We start from the raw sequence: 18,540 nt of genomic DNA, 5'->3' as shown, positions 1-18,540 counted from the left end.
ATGTCCGGTGAGGCTGCCGATCATGCTTCCACCAGTCGGGCTTCAGGACCGGACATGGAGGCGGAAGCCGACATGGGGCGGACGCCGGATACTCCCCCTACAGAGGATGCGGATAGACTATCCGCTACAAATTCAGAAGTGGAGAGCGCCATGAATCATAGGCGTCGCCGGGCCGTACTCCGTGACGCTTGCTTCTCACCGGAGGCATTTGATGCCTTCAATTCTGGAGACGCGTACCTCCGTGCTGCTCAAAATGGTCTAGCCAGAGCCACTGACCAGTATGTAAGGGATGTACGGGTAAGCAAATCTGACGATTATATGTATCAGTAGCCCCTGAGACTTGAAACAGTTAGCAGAACTGATTTAAGGATCATCTATTGTGCAGGTTCTTACAAAGAAAAATACTCGACTATCACAGGAGCTGGAAGAATGCAAGACCCAACTTCGGGCCACCGTTGCCGCATTGAAGGAACCTAAAAAGTCCCCAGCTGGTAACATTTCTTTCGAAGAATGATAGGTACCATATATCGTGCGGTTGTGGCTGCAGATCTAACAATAGATATTGCAGATGAATCCAGAGAGAATCCGGAGGACCAACATGTCGTACGACAGCTAAAGGCTGGCGAACGCGTGCTGATTGAGGTCAGGCGGGAGAAAAACAATCTCCAAGACGCCAATACCAAGCTAAGCGTGGAACTGAAGGATGTTCGAGCCCAGCTTGCGGACTCCGAGAAGGAGAATAAGCGGCTTCGACGCGGCATTTTTAGTAAGTGCTTGGATGAACCCTTAAAAGGGGGGCGGCGGAGAAGCGGGCTAACAGAATTATGTCTGCAGGTATGCTGATGGGTCGTCCCGCGGAGGAGATGCCCGGGTCTGCGGGTGATCTTCTACCCGAGCTCTCATGACTGCACGAACAAGTTCGGCAGGTGATGCAAGGTAGTGCCCAGGCCTTGTGGCCATCCGTCTCCCTACCAGAAGGCATTGGAGAGCTTGCGGAGAAGCTCAAGGGAGCACGGCGGCGCTTCCGATTATGGAAGATATCGGCCTGCCGTCAAGGTGCCAGGGAAGCCTGGGCCATGGTGAAGACACGGTATACCAAGGCTGACCCAAACCACATGGCCGAGGTCGGACCTGTGGGGCCCGATGGGAAAGAGATCCCCGTTAGCTTAGTGTATGGGCAAGTAGAATTAGCCGCAAAGTATTCCCAACAGGATTGTAGACTAGACAGCCTGTTGGATGGTATAGAATAGAAATTTAGTCAGTCCACATGACTATATAATTAAAGTGACATGTATAATGCCTTCTAGCCGGATTGTAAATCATTTGTCATGGCAGACCTTTTCGCTTCAACCTCGGGACCCGATAGTCCGGAGTGTATTCGAATACCCGCTCGGTTATATAAGAACCGGGGTATGCGTGTAAACCAGGCGTAGGGGTCATCTATTATTAATTAAAACAAGAGACAAATAAGCCACCACATTTATCCACATAGGCTAAAAATATATAAACCATTGATTTATAGAACAATGGTTGAGATTAAAATAAGCAGAAGTTACGTATACAACAATAACATGTACAGCTTTTTACATCTGGCACGTCTGACATGAACCCACGTTAAGATAAAAAAAAGGTGCTACACATATAGTTGCCCGAATCGCATAGGCCATGTCACCGCATGTAAACAAAGTCCATCTTGAACACGTACTAAAAGGATCACGTACACATTAAGAACTTATGGAAAATCTTTCCTTATTGCCGGTCTTTCCTTGGAAAGAAGCATGCACGTGAATCTCCAAATCAGGCAAATAATGTACCAAGTCTGAACACATGCATTCAAATAAGAGAAGACCCAGACTGCATATACAACTCCATACGGACGAAGTTTACAGTAGTCGGTAATCGGCCAAGACAGGCACAAACAAAAAGGTACCCAACCGGACGTACCCAGCACACATCCAAAATTGAAGCCAACCAAATCTGCTGCCCAGCTAAGCACACTATCGACAAAAGAAGATTCTATAGGAGGCAACACAACATTGCTCGATGTTCGATGAAGTCATACCAATGCATGCTCGATGCCCGACGAAGCCACGGCCAACTGATCCAATCCACGTCGGAACAAGTAACGCCAAAGCACCTCTCACCTGAATCTTTAGATTTGGTAATTGTTATTTAGCAAGCTTACTTTTTGCTCGACACTTGACAAAGTCACGCCCAACCATCCTTCTGAGTTGCCTTCACCTGAATCATAAAAGTGCGTAGTTATTATTCTGGATACAATCTTCATAGGAATCTTGGCTAACAAAGTTCTAGCCTTCTCGCAGAGAAACACGCAACTTTGCTCGACGTTTGACGTAGTCACACCAAAGCACGCTCGACGCCCAACGAAGGCACGACACACCAAAGCACGCTCGACGCCCAACGAAGGCACGACCAACTGCTTCAATCAACGTCAGAACAAGTAACGCCAAAGCACCTCTCGCCTGAATCTTCAGATTTGGTAATTTTCATTTAGCAAGCTTACTTTTTGCCCGACACTCGACAAAGTCACGCCCAGCCATCCTTCTGAGTTGCCTATCACCTGAATCATAAAGGTGCGTAGTTATTATTCTGGATACAATCTTCATATGAATATTAGCTAACAAAGTTCTAGCCTTCTCGCAGAGGAAACAATGGCATACAAGAAGAATGGCGACTTCACAACAAGGAAGCAAAACTGGAACATTGAAGTGGAACTCATGAGAATGTGGGACTCAGATCTACAACCGACGAGCTTATGAGCCTCAATATGATCCAGATGGATGAAAAGGTATTTCCATAGCATATTTAATTGCAAATTGTTCCAACCTTTTAAAACTAAAACAACAATCACTAAGTATATTTTGATTGTTCTTATAGGGCCAAAAATTCATGCTACTGTGTGGCAGAATCTGATACACATAGAAATAAAAGATAAATGAGAAATCTATTTACGTAATTGACAATTTGAAAGGTGAAAATATCGGCACAAGGTTATCCACATTACTACTTCGATAATGCTAGCAAAGACTTGTAGTTGTAAATAAGAACAAGCCAGGAAAGATAAAGAATGCTCAGGTATGTCAATACTTTGTAGTTGTAAATAAGATTTGTCAAGTAATTAATTTTACAATGAACTGATTAATCTCCAACATATGCCATTTGATTACTCACCAAATGAAACCTGTGGAATCAAGAATAAGAGGAAATAACTCATAACCTTCATATTTCTGTCAGATTGAAATTATATACCAGAGTAAGTGCACAATGCATCCCATTCTTAAAATATTAATTGGACTTCCACCATTGCTGTAAGAATTAACTTTTTCTGCTTATACTCTTTAGGGGTAATAAAAATCAGTGGCATTATGAGGTAAGTTTCCTTATTTTTCAAATGAGGATGTAAGCAGCAACCAAACTATCCTTACTGTAACCTCAACAACAGTGCAAAAGTTCAACGATAAGTCCAGTAACGTAACATGCTCTTCTTTTTATTTAGTAATAATATCTAATGCATTGATCATTGTTTAACTAGGGTTGTACCTAAAGTGAACCAGTGCCACAAGAAAATATACAAATCTAGAATATCTGAAACTCGGGAAATTCTTGATAAGTATGAGACTGTATCCTTTATTATTTATGAACTAATGAATCAGATCCAAAAAATATTGATTAGTAGCTTATCCAGTGAATCTAAGGACTATTTTATTTACTGAGATGGAGAAAGAATACATAACATCTACCAATAAGGACACCTATTAGATAAGAAATAATATACTGAGAGAGCATCTGTCAGCACTATCAGAACCATGTCATGGTGTAAATTTTGAAATACATTCAGACATGCACTTCTTTGAATTGTATGTTCTGCAATTTTAAAGTTGTGGAATCAAAAAAATGCAATGTAGTAAATATACAGTAAGATTACTTGATAGTGTGTGAATGTTGCCACTATGTCTTTAATACAGAACAGATTGAATACTTTCTTCATATTTTTATATACTTTACGTCTATTTTTGCTAAGTAAAAATTACCTGAACATATATTTGTTCACCATTACCAGCGCGTCCATCAAAAGGCTAGATATTCAGCTCAGATACACCTACCAACCAGAGTTATACATATTACTTATGTTTCACTTCACAACTTGAAGAAATTATGTTTTCCTAATATGTATGATGGAAGCACAATAGGCGGGAACATACCTTGCTTCATAAGCTTAATAGCAAAACATGGTACAAGCCGATCAGCAAGCTCTCCAGTGTTCCACATAAGGTTAGATTTGCCCGGTGTCGCCATTCTGACTACAAAAAACCTTCCCGCATTTAGACTTAGAAGCAAAGCAAATCCACTGACTAATCAAATTACTTCCAGATCAGTAGTCATCTATCAAAATTATTTTCGCACTATGATTCTTAACATCTCAAATAGCACGAAATCACATTGATACAAGACTATCAAAAGTAGGACATATCCACATATGCTAAAGCACTCAATCGTTAATCTTAGATCTTAACAACCCAGATTTTAAGACGCAAGTGTTACATACAGATATTGTTATATACATAGCTCGGCACATCACGTACACGTCCAAATAATTCAACATGCCTTCGATCGCCCTCATGTCTTCCTATTATTAAATATGTTTTTTTCGTAGCAATGGATAAGAGACAACAGTGAATAGGACTCAAACATGTATACTGAATCAGGAGCACATCTACGTAAATAAAAAAAATATATTATCATAACTCCAGATGGTATCGGACTCCAACATGCATACCCAATCAAACAAGAGGCACACCTCATGTGCTCAGATATCTAAACACACATATGCATGCAAATTACAGATCTGATTAGAACTACAAATGGTGTCCGCCACAACAACCCATATAAACATCTCCAACCAGCAACACATGCACAAGCCCAAAAGAGTAGACGTCATCCAAAAACTACATCACGAATACTCCACGGAAGAAATTGAAGTCAGCCAATACGACGACGCAATCACACGACATGGAACTCAACAGTCACACCAAACAAAGCCACGCCCAACCGCTTCACAGGACAAGCAATTCGGCATCGGACGAAGTCCTGCTCGACTATAGTGTCACGTAAATCACCAAGTTTGGTAATTATTACATACTTTGTAAGCTCAATCATTATGGACAAAAAAAATCCATAGTTATAACTTCATCCATTGATAACTATTTGGCCATTCGTTTTGAAGCAAAAGATCTGAGTACGAGAAGTTGAGCGACTTAACGACAAGGGGAGAAAACTGGAACATTCAAGTGAGTATAATTAGAATGGGATTCGATTAATCCTACAACAGATGAGTTTCTCTGCCTAGATATGATCATGACTTCTTGACAAAGAACAGGTCTATTATTTATATATGTAGTTGCAAACTATTTTATTCTTTCAAACGACAATTACTAAGTATATTTGATCATTTTCCGAAGTTTAAACAATTCATAATACTATCTGGAAGAATTTGATAGAAACTTTCTAATCAAAGATCAATGAGCAGTCTATTTACGCATTTAGCAATTTTAAAGTTGCATAATCCAAAAAATGCAATATATTTAGAATGATGGAAGCACAATAGACCGGAACATAGCTTGCTTCATAAACTTAATAGCAAAACATGATAAACACCAATCAGCATGCTCTCCAGTGTTCCACATACGGCTAGATTAGCCCGGTGTCGCCATTCTGACTACAAAAAAACTTCCCACATTTAAACTTAGAAGCAAAGCAAATCCACTGACTAATCACATTACTTCCAAATCAGTAGTCATCCATCAAACTTATTATCGCACCAGGTTCCTTAACATCTCAAATAGCATGAAATCACATTGATACAAGACTATTTTAGGCATATTCTAATTGTTTTAAAGACATTCGTGCATGTACTTTCTTCAGTTTATCGACCTTAGTAACAAAACTACTATGTCTCATATGGCCTTTTAAATTCAAAGAACCCATGAAAAAAAAACTCTTCAATATCATACACAGCGCCGACAATATATGTAAAAAATTCAACCACTGTACGTCGATTAACACATATGAACCAAATTCCAATTAGTAAATGAAAGCCTTTACAACAATTATGTACTAGGATATTTCCTAGATTACAATTACAAGTACATACTTAATTCTTCATTGTCAAAACAGGTGTTTAAGAAAAACTAAGCTTTAAAATTACCAAATTCCTTATAAATAAGTTTTACTGTGAAACTAATTAACTAATTACGTACATATGTAATTCTAAGCAAGAGGAGAATCGACAGAACGATGAGAGAATAGGAAGGGATTCATACCTATCTCTTCTCCAGCACCTGAGCTAATAGGAGAACCACCGCACTGTGCAGTCCACGGCGTGACTTGCTTACATTACCCACATATAGATCTCATGGACCATAACCACGGTGCCATCCGTTGTCCCGTGCATTTAGATCCAACCATTCTCCGCCGCGTGAGTTCACCTGGGAAATTCACGAATTGGTGCAGCCCTCTCCGTGAGCTCCACCAGCGCATCCCCCGATCTACCAACATCCAGCACCTCAGCTATGATAGCTGGCCGCCGGCCATGACGAGGTTGAGCGGCATGCCACGTTCTCCATTGCCCTCCCCGTGGCCTGCCAGCAGACTCGATCCGGATGCTGGAGAATAGGCTGGGAATTAGTTTCCTGCTGGCACCAACGACATCTTCCTTCGCCAGCAGCAAATCGGGGGAAATGGCACATCTGGATGAGCCTGGTGGGGATCGAACGAGATGAGAGCTGGTGGGGGATCGAACGAGATGAGGACAGAATTGGACGGGCTGTTTTACTTGGAGAAATAAAAAAAATTTGAGGGGTAAAACCAAGTTTTATTCATGAAAATCCACATGGAGTGGGATACAACTTTGGTCATGAGGCACTCCAGACCACACATGGCGCCCCGGACCACTAGCAAGTGAGAACTTGGCTAATCTATGTGCTTCATAATTCACAGCACGACTCTCAAACGTAAAATTACATTGAAAATTGGATGATCTTATGGTTATCTCCTCAACAATCGCTCCGTAAATCCCGTGTGATCTCCTGTTGATATCCGATACAACTTGGCTGCAGTCCGACGCCACAACAAAGCTCGCGATGCCCAAATCTTCAGCCAAGGACAGTGCTTCCCGACATGCCACTGCCTCAAGGGTGGCCGGGTCTACCACCCCTTCAATAACCAAAGCGAAGCTGCCCATAAAGTTTCCCCACTCGTCCCTGCATACAGCCGCTGCTGATCCTCCTCTTCTTGTCACTACTCCAGCATCCATGTGAATTTTGCAACTACCCGCTGGTGGCTTCTTTGGCCGACGTTGGCCAGTGTGGCCTGGTCCCGGAGCGTTTGCCCTCCCCAGATCATTGGGCTTCAGTGCATCTAGTTCAGCAACGAACCTGATGACGAAACCGTGGGTAGCTTGGGGACTCTGAAAGATGGACTCATGGATAGCCTTACGTCGTGCGTGCCAAATTGCCCAAAGAGTGACAACAGTAAGGATGAAGTGCTCGTGTGATAACAATTGCATCAGTGAAAACAACCATTGTCTTGCGCTTGGTTCCTTGTTCTCTATGATTTTATGTGTGATATCCTCCTCCATTAGAGCCCACACACTTCTTGAAGATGAGCACTCCAACAGAGAATGGCGCCAAGAGTCCTACGCTCCACATAAGCTACATTGATCGGAGTCAGCCATGTGGCGACGTGCCCTCACATCATTTGTTGGCAAAGAGTGTTTTGATAGGCGCCATAAAAACATACGAATCTTCCCCGGAACTTCCGTCTTCCACAATCTTTTCCAAGATCCCTCTTCTGCAACTGCATTTGAGGTTCCGACCGCTCCCTCAAGCCATGCTTCCCTTATTAACTTTGTTGCGACCAGCATCTTGTAAGCTGACTTAACCGAAAAGACTCCATGCTTCTCATAATGCCACGCCCAGAAGTCAGGTATGTTACGGATACACAATGGAATCGCAAGGATAACCTGTGCATCGATTGGCATGAAATTATCTTGAATAACCTGTCTATTCCAGGAGGCCGTAGCGCTTATGATGAGCTCAGAAACTCTGACCGGTGGATTCGGTGTTGTACTGCCATATGGGCGGAACATTCCCTCTCTAGGGAGCCAATTCTGATTCCATATATCGGTTGCTTCCCCGTTCCCGATTCTTTTAATCAACCCCTGCCGAAGGGTGTCCCTGCCTTCAATGATAGCACGCCACACTTGGCTAGGGTGACCACCCAGCGCGGCCTCAAGAATGTCCGAGTTGGGATAATAAATACTCTTGAGAATACGTGCACTCAAGGTCTCGAGATTCTACAATAGTCTCCATGCTTGTTTTGCCAACATTGCTAGGTTAAAGAGCTCAAAATCTTTGAATCCTAAGCCCCCCATGCCCTTGGGTTGTGTCATCGTTTTCCATGACACCCAATGAGGCTTTCGTTTTCCTTCCTTACTTCCCCACCAGAACTTCCTGATAAGCATTTTGAGATGTTCACATAAACCTCTGGGAAGCTTAAAACATGACATAGAGAAAACCGGCACTCCTTGGGCCACAAACTTGACTAGCACTTCCTTTCCGGCCGAGGAGATCGTGCGTTCAATCCAGCCCTGAACCTTGCTCCACAGTCGATCTTTAAGGTACTTAAAAGCTCCATTCTTTGAACACCCTATGTCAGAAGGCATCCCCAAGTATTTCTCATTGAGAGTGTCATTTGGGACTTGAAGTGTATCTTTAACCTCTTGTCTTACCGAGTCAGGAACACCCTTGCTGAAATATATGGATGATTTTGCATTGTTTATCCGTTGCCCTGTTGCCTGACAGTAAGTATCCAGAACATGGTACACCTCGTTAGCCCCCATACTGTTTGCCTTGAAGAACAGCAGGCTGACATCAGCGAATAGGAGATGGCTCACTGGCGGTGCCGTAGGAGCAACCTGTAGACCACTCAAGTTGGATGACTCACTTTTGGATTTTAACAGGCATGAAAGGCCCTCTGCTGCAAGCAAGAACAAGTATGGAGAAATCGGATCCCCTTGTCGGATACCACGTGAAGGTTTAAAGCTTTGAAGTTTCTTTCCATTGAACATCACCGAGAAAGTAACTGTGGATACCAGGCTCATTACTATATCAACCCACCTGGAACTGAAGCCCAGTTTAAGCATTATAGCTTGCAAGTACGGCCATTCCACCCTGTCATATGCTTTCATCATGTCCAATTTGAGCGCACAGGACTGGTGTTTCTTGGCCTTATTCCTCTTCATGAAATGCAAGCACTCGTATGCTGTGATGATGTTGTCTGTTATCAGACGTCCCAGGACAAAAGCTGACTGCTCCTCAGATATAATTTCAGGAAGGACTAGCTTCAATCTGTTAGCGATCACCTTTGACGCAATCTTATACAAGACGTTGCACAAACTAATTGGACGGAATTGGGAAAGTAGCGTGGGGTTTTTTACCTTTGGAATCAGGACCAAAATAGTATCATTAATGCACTTTGCTGATTCCGTTCCTTCGACAATCCGGAGGACTGCCGAGGTGACATCTCCCCCACACGTGTCCCAGTGGTGCTGAAAGAAGTGCGCCGGGAAACCATTCGGACCTGGAGCCTTAGTGGGATACATTTGAAACAGAGCTACCTTGACTTCCTCTTGGCTATATGGAGCATTCAGAGACTCGTTCATCGCTGCGGTGACTTTGGTAGGAACTGTTTCAAGAACCTGTTCCATATCATGCACTCCCTCCGAGGTGTACAAGTCCCTATAGAAAGTGTTAGTCAAGTTTTCCATCTCCGAAACATTTTCTGTGAGCTCGCCATTGGGTCTCTGAAGGGCCTTGATCTGGTTCTTCCTTCTTCTGCGACTCGCCTGTAGGTGAAAAAAGTACGTGTTCTTATCTCCATGCATTAGCCATTCAACACGTGCTCGTTGGCGCCATAAAATTTCTTCTCTGTGATATAGTTCGGTGAGCCTTTCTATTATTTTGAGCTCAATATGCACAGGGCCAGATCTATTTGGGGATTCGCGCAACTCCTGTAGCTCTCTTTTCATGCGCTGGATCTCGCGCCGAACATTCCCGAAGTGGGTCCTATCCCATGCAGACAAATCGGAAGACAAGGACTGGAGCTTGTCGCTGATTGAGAGAACAGAATCTCCCGCTCCATTCGCCCATGCACCCTGGACCACGGGCTGCAGCCCCGGATCGCGCTCCCAGGCGATTTCATATTTAAAAGAGCGAGGGGCCCTCCTGCATGCGCCATGCACCAGCCTCACGAAGATGGGTACGTGATCGCTTGTGGCCGCTGTTTTGTGCTCGACTATGGTTGATGGAAACGCTATGGTCCAGGCCGGGTTCGCCACTTGGAGAAATAAATGTTACGGCAAAATACATATGCAGGTATGTATGGGCTTAGTAAACGGGCTATGCAAAAGTGAGTTCAGATTTGTTTTCCCATATATCGTTACATTCCTTGCCTCAAAAGATATATATCGTTACAATGTTGTGAAAGAAATTCAAAAGAAAAGTCAATAGCCAGTCAATTATTTTGTAGAAATAGTTTCGATTGGTTACCACATGTATCATGTGGTAACTCAAATAATATTATATTCTTAATTTCCAAGTACATATGCACTAATCTTAGTGAAGAAATATGATTAGACGGATGTAAATATATAGCAGACAAATAAGTAAGTAAAATACGGATGGTTGTTGCATTAAAAAAATACGGAAGGTTGCCCAAATACATGTAATAGATCATTTTTTTCTAATTTCATGAAGCAAGAAATTTGTTGCAAATTTATCTTATAAAAATGTATAATTTAAGATAAACATAATAGATAATTGAAGTAATGAAAATATCAAAACTAAAATATATGGATGGAAAGTAAAAACACTATAAAATGTGTATTCTAAGAAAAAATATATAGAGGCTTTTTTAATTCAATTATTACAACACTGGGTCTACTTAGTATAGAATTTTGTATTGCTCTGATATATTACAACCATGTAGACCATGTAGCAGATGGGCGAGCAAGGGAAAAAATTGAGGAAACCTAAAAGAATAGCCTGAAATAATTGAAACTAAAGTGACCGTACGAGCTAAAAAATAAACCAATAACTTAAACTAAAGGAACGATATGAAGATAAGAAAAATTTACAAACAACATTGTGATGTATAGAAAAAATTAAACTATAATAAAAAATTAAAGTCTAGCCGCGCAAATGCGCGGGTGCACCCGCTAGTTAGTGCTTGAACAGACAAGTACCCAACTAGTTATGTTATATTACATGGATAGTAAGAAATATCTTCTAGGGAGAATAGTTCCGTTAAGGGTTCCTTTCCCTGGGTACGCATGCCCTAAAGTGCATGTCCGGACTGCGAGAGGAAACGCGGGCAAAAACATCTGGGGGCACATATGGAAAATAAATAAAAATCATCTTTTGTTCACCGACCGAATATTCCCTTAAGAACGCTAGCTTTCGGCTTCACCCAGTCTGAGGTACACATCCGGCTGACCCGACAGTAACAATCGCAGAGGTGCTTCCATTATGCCTTAGCCGAATTAACGGGAACGTGGGGCATAAATACAATAGCAAGGCAACCCAGCTTGGCCAAAACTTAAGTCATATCGATGCATATAATGGCGAAGAAAAGGTACATGCGGAAGAATAACACATGTGCGGGGCATGAAGCCCAGATAAATAATTAAGCTTCCGTGTAAGAAGCCCCTAGGTACACTGAGCGCGGTTAGCGCGTCAATAGTGTGCAAGTAAGGCACAAATTGGCCCTTGAAGGCCTTGAGAAAGAATAAAAGAAAGAAAGAGAAAAAAGACAGATAATCTAAATGCGAAAATGGACAAAGGAAGGAGACGAACATAGAGTCCGGCACTAGGCGTAAAATCTTCGGAGCCTGGCTGCGTTTCATGGGTTTGGCTCAAGTCGATTATTCGATGCATCCCGCAGACGGTATGCTCCACCGGTCAGAACTTGGTCAATAATGAAGGGACCTTCCCATTTGGGCTTGAGCTTGGTTTTTTTCTTCCCCGACAGGCGTAGAACTAGCTCGCCAATGTTATAAGTTTTGGCCCGCACTTCTCTGCTTTGGTATCTTCGAGCCTGTTGCTGATAGAATGCGGAACGGGCTTTTGCCACGTCGCGCTCCTCCTCCAGTGTGTCCAGACTGTCCTGCCGATCGAGCTCGGCTTCTCTTTCTTCGTACATGCGCACTCGAGGTGAGTCATGAATTATGTCGCAAGGCAGAACCGCCTCTGCGCCGTACACCATAAAGAAGGGTGTGTATCGGGTAGTACGATTTGGCGTGGTCCGCAGCCCCCAGAGTACGGAGTTGAGCTCCTCTACCTAGTGCGTGTTAGACTCCTTTAAGGACCGCACTAATCTGGTTTTGATGCCGCTCATGATAAGACCATTTACTCGCTCGACTTGGCCGTTGGTTTGTGGGTGATAGACAGAAGCATAATCGAGCTTGATGCCCATGTTGCTGCACCAGAGTTTTACCTCGCCGGCCGTAAAGTTCGTCCCATTGTCAGTGATGATGCTGTGGGGGCGCCATAACGGTGTACAACCCCGGATATGAAGTCTATCACCGGTCCGGATTCGTCCGTTTTAACAGGTTTGGCTTCTATCCATTTGGTGAATTTATCCACCATGACCAGTAAGTATTTTTTCTTATGGGTTCCCCCTTTAAGGGGTCCAACCATGTCAAGTCCCCAGACCGCGAAGGGCCAGGTAATGGGGATTGTTTGGAGGGCAGTGGGTGGCATGTGGCTTTGGTTTGCAAAACGCTGGCAACTGACGCAGCGTTGGACCAAGTCCTGTGCATCTACCCGGGTCGTCGGCCAATAAAAACCTGTACGGAAGGCCTTGCTTACAAGGGCCCGGGCTGCGGCGTGGTGGCTGCCGAGTCCGGCGTGAATTTCTGCCAAAAGTTTCCGCCTTTCCTCTTCGGAGATGCACCTTGAAGGAAATATGCCCTAGAGGCAATAATAAAGTTATTATTTATTTCCTTATATCATGATAAATGTTTATTATTCATGCTAGAATTGTATTAACCAGAAACATAATACATGTGTGAATACATAGACAAACAGAGTGTCACTAGTATGCCTCTACTTGACTAGCTCGTTAATCGAAGATGGTTATGTTTCCTAACCATAAACAAAAGAGTTGTTATTTGATTAACGGGATCACATCATTAGGAGAATGATGTGATTGACATGACCCATTCCATTAGCTTAGCACCCGATCGTTTAGTATGTTGCTATTGCTTTCTTCATGACTTATACATGTTCTTATGACTATGAGATTATGCAACTCCCGTTTGCCGGAGGAACACTTTGTGTGCTACCAAACGTCACAACATAACTGGGTGATTATAAAGGTGCTCTACAGGTGTCTCCAAAGGTACATGTTGGGTTGGCGTATTTCGAGATTAGGATTTGTCACTCCGATTGTCGGAGAGGTATCTCTGGGCCCTCTCGGTAATGCACATCACATAAGCCTTGCAAGCATTGCAACTAATGAGTTAATTGTCAGATGATGTATTACGGAACGAGTAAAGAGACTTTCCGGTAATGAGATTGAACTAGGTATTGAGATACCGACGATCGAATCTCGGGCAAGTAACATACCGATGACAAAGGGAACAACGTATGTTGTTATGCGGTCTGACCGATAAAGATCTTCGTAGAATATGTGGGAGCCAATATGAGCATCCAGGTTCCGCTATTGGTTATTGACCGGAGACGTGTCTCGGTCATGTCTACATTGTTCTCGAACCCGTAGGGTCCGCACGCTTAAGGTTTCGATGACAGTTATATTATGAGTTTATGCATTTTGATGTACCGAAGTTTGTTCGGAGTCCCGGATGTGATCACAGACATGACGAGGAGTCTCGAAATGGTCGAGACATAAAGATTGATATATTGGAAGCCTATATTTGGATATCGGAAGTGTTCCGGGTGAAATCGGGATTTTATCGGAGTACCGGGAGGTTACCGGAACCCCCCGGGAGATATATGGGCCTTAGTGGGCTTTAGTGGAAGAGAGGAGAGGTGGCCAGGGCTGGGCCGCGCCCCCCTCCTCCTCTAGTCCGAATAGGACAAGGATTAGGGGGTGGCGCCCCCCTTCCTTCTCTCTCTCCTCTTTCCCTCCTCCCGAATCCTATTCCAACTAGGAAAGGGGGGAATCCTACTCCCGTGGGAGTAGGACTCCTCCTGGCGCGCCCTCCTCCTGGCCGGCCGCACCCCCCTTGATCCTTTATATACGGGGGCAAGGGGCACCCCTAGACACACAAGTTGATCCACGTGATCATACTCTTAGCCGTGTGCGGTGCCCCCTTCCACCATAGTCCTCGATAATATTGTAGCGGTGCTTAGGCGAAGCCCTGCGACGGTAGTACATCAAGATCGTCACCACGCCGTCGTGCTGGCGGAACTCTTCCCCGACACTTTGCTGGATCGGAGTCCGGGGATCATCATCGAGCTGAACGTGTGCTAGAACTCGGAGGTGCCGTAGTTTCGGTGCTTGATCGGTCGGGCCGTGAAGACGTACGACTACATCAACCACGTTGTGCTAACGCTTCCGTTGTCGGTCTACAAGGGTACGTAGATCACACTCTCCCCTCTCGTTGCTATGCATCACCATGATCTTGCATGTGCATAGGAATTTTTTTGAAATTACTACGTTCCCCAATAGTGGCATCCGAGCCTAGGTTTTATGTGTTGATGTTATTTGCACGAGTAGAACACAAGTGAGTTGTGGGCGATATAAGTCATACTGCTTACCAGCATGTCATACTTTGGTTCGGCGGTATTGTTGGACGAAGCGGCCCGGACCGACATTACGCGTACGCTTACGCGAGACCGGTTCTCCCGACGTGCTTTGCACAAAGGTGGCTAGCGGGTGACAGTTTCTCCAACTTTAGTTGAACCGAGTGTGGCTATGTCAGAGTGTTCGGTATCGAGAATTTTGGTTCCAAAAAGATGTTGGGGGGGATCGCATCGCGTTTTGCGCCGATGCGGGCGAGGATATCCGTCGCCTGATTGTTTTCCTGAGCCACATGGTGAAATTCGAGTCCCTCGAACCGAGCTGACATCTTTAGGACGGCGTTGCGATAGGCCGCCATCTTCGGATCCTTGGCATCGAAGTCTCCATTTATTTGGGATATTGCGAGGTTTGAATCCCCACGCACCTCCAGGCGTTGAATGCCCATGGAAACTGCCATCCGGAGACCATGTAATAGGGCTTCGTATTCGGCTGCGTTGTTGGAGTCTGTATACAGTATCTGTAGTACGTATTGAATTGTATCTCCGGTTGGGGACGTCAGGATGACGCCAGCCCCCAGACCAGCCAGCATTTTGGAGCCGTCGAAGTGCATGATCCAATTGGAGTATGCGCCGTACTCTTTAGGGAGTTCGGCTTCCATCCATTTGGCGACAAAGTCGGCCAATACCTGCGATTTAATGGCTCGCCGGGGTTTGTATGTTATGTCAAACGGGAGGAGCTCAATGGCCCATTTGGCAATCCGGCCCATGGCGTCGCGGTTGTTTATAATATCATTAAGTGGCACTTCCGAGGCTATTGTAATTGAACACTCTGGAAAGTAGTGTTGCAGCTTCCGGGATGCCATGAATACCGCATATGCTATCTTTTGATAATGTGGGTACCGTGATTTGCATGGAGTGAGGACAGTGGATACATAATATACCGACTTTTGAAGGGGGAATTTATGTCCGCCCGCTTCTCGTTCGACGACGAGCACTGCGCTTACAACCTAATGAGTTGCCGCAATGTACAACAGCATTGGTTCGCCGATGTTTGGCATGGCCAGGATTGGGTTGGTTGCCAGTATGGCTTTTATTTCTTCCAATCCGGCTGTGGCAGCGTCCGTCCACTTGAAGTGTTAGGTGCGCCGAAGGAGGTGATAAAGGGGTAATGCCTTTTCTCCTAAGCGGGAGATAAAGCGGCTTAGAGCCACCACACATCCAGTTAATTTCTGGATTTGTTTGAGGTCTGTTGGGGTAGCCAACTGTGATAGAGCTCGGATTTTGGCCGGATTAGCTTCAATTCCTCTACTGGAGACAATGAAGCCCAGGAGTTTTCCGGCTGGTACGCCGAAAACGCATTTTTCCGGATTGAGCTTGAAGTCGTATTTTCGGAGGCTGTCGAATGTGAGCCTCAAGTCGTCTATTAGGGAGTCGACGTGCTTGGTTTTGACGACCACATCATCTACGTATGCCTCTACTGTTTTGTCGATCTGTTTCTCCAGACATGTCTAAATCATGCGCTGATATGTTGCACCGGCATTTTTGAGCCCGAAAGGCATTGTGTTGAAACAGAAGGGGCCGTATGGTGTGATAAATGCCGTTGCGGCTTGGTTGGACTCCGCCATCTTGATTTGGTGGTAGCCGGAGTATGCGTCGAGGAAACACAATGACTCGTGTCCTGCGGTAGCATCGATAATTTGATCAATGCGGGGGAGGGGGAAGGGATCCTTTGGGCAGGCCTTGTTGAGGTCCTTAAAATCGACACACAGGCGCCAGGATTTGTCCTTCTTTGGTACCATCACCAGGTTTGCTAGCCAGTCCGGGTGTTTTATTTCTCTAATGAATCCGGCCTCTAATAACTTGGCTAGTTCTTCTCCCATAGCTTGTCTCTTAGGTTCAGAGAAACACCGAAGAGTCTGCTTGACCAGCTTGAATCCCTTTAGAATATTGAGACTGTGCTCGGCCAGCCTGCATGGGATTCCTGGCATGTCTGAGGGGTGCCAGGCGAATATGTCCCAATTCTCGCGCAGGAACTCTCGTAGTGCGGCGTCCACGGCGGGGTTTAACTGTGCCCCGATGGAGGCTGTTTTTGTAGGGTCCGTTGGGTGGACTTGGAATTTGACTATTTCATCCACTGGTTTAAAAGAGGTGGACTTGGATCTCTTGTCAAGTATCACGTTGTCCCTGTCCACTGTGGAGTGTAGCACAGTTAATTCCTCGGCCGAAAGGGCTTCGGATAATGCCTCAAGGGCCAATGCGGCTGTTTTGTTTTCGGCGCGGAGCGCTGTGTCCGGATCACTAGCGAGAGTGATGATTCCGTTGGGCCCGGACATTTTGAGCTTCATGTACCCATAATGGGATATGGCTTGGAAGATCGTGAACGCCTCCCGCCCTAAAAGGGCGTGGTATCCACTACTGAACGGGGCCACTTGGAATGTAATTTCTTCGGACCTATAGTTCTCCGTCGTGCCGAATACCACATCTAGTGTGACTTTCCCAGCACAACGTGCTTCCCGACTGGGGATGATTCCTCTGAAGGTTGTGCTACTTTGCTCAATGCGGTTCCAGTCTATTTCCATTTTTTGAAGAGTTTCCTCATAGATGAGGTTTAATCCACTGCCGCCGTCCATGAGTACTTTGGTGAGTCGAAAGCAGTCCACAATTGGACTAAGGACCAGTGCAGCTGGTGCTAGGGCTGTTCGGAATTTAGGTTCGTCACTGGCATTGAAGGTAATAGCCGTGTCGCTCCATGGATTTATTGCTGCCACGTGGCAGATTTCGGCAATGCTGCGGAGTGTTCGCTTGCGCCTATTATTTGATGCGAAGGTATCAAAGACTGTTAATACCGTATTGTTATCCCTGTGATGGTGCTCTGTGGCATCTGGGATGAGAAGATCCTCGCCACTTTTGGCCACCTGCTGGAGTATCCAACATGCTCTAAGGCTGTGTGTTTGTATGGTATCTGCTGTACTATGAATTTTGCAGGGTCTGTTGAGCCATCCCTCCAATACGGTTCCACGCCCTGTAGAGGGTTTTTGCTTCTTTGTAATTAACTCGGGTGTCTTATGATAGTGCACTGTTTTACTTCGGACTGGGTGTATATTCGGAGCCGGATTATCCCAAAATTTCGTTTCGGTTTTCCAGGCACTCTTTTACTTTCGTACTATGGACGCCAAGTCGGTGAAGCGTGATATGTCACGGCACCTTATGGCGTTAAGGATTCCCTTGTCCATGCAGTTATTGCGGAAAAATGAGACTGCGTCTTCCTCGCGGCAGTCCTTAACCTTGTTCATCACAAGGAGGAATCTGGCCCAATAATGATGTACTGTTTCATGGGGCTCTTGCCTGATGTGGGAAAGATCGTTTATGTCTGGGTGGGTGGGTGTATTTGAGTTCGAACCCTTACCCGATCTGAGACCCAGGGGCCGAGGTGTTTCCAATCTTGGAAGTTCGGATTCCGGGATGTTGCCCAATAAGTCTGGCCCGCTGCCTGACTCTAGGTTCAGGGCTTGGGTGATGTCCTCCCGTAAATGGGTATCCGGCTTGGAGAGCTCAGGAATCCAGACATAGTTAGTCCTCAAGATAGAAGAAGAATCACCGCATTGTTCCTCCAGCACTGCAACATGATGGGTGACTGGTGGAGAGTTAATCTCCCTTTGATCGGGTTTAAGCCCAATCCGATCATAGTCCATAGCGA

Source organism: Triticum urartu, chromosome 5 (assembly GCF_003073215.2).
Source record: "Triticum urartu cultivar G1812 chromosome 5, Tu2.1, whole genome shotgun sequence".
NCBI lineage: Eukaryota > Viridiplantae > Streptophyta > Magnoliopsida > Poales > Poaceae > Triticum > Triticum urartu.
The sequence above is the reverse complement of the archived record's forward strand: the minus strand, read 5'-3'. Positions refer to the sequence as shown.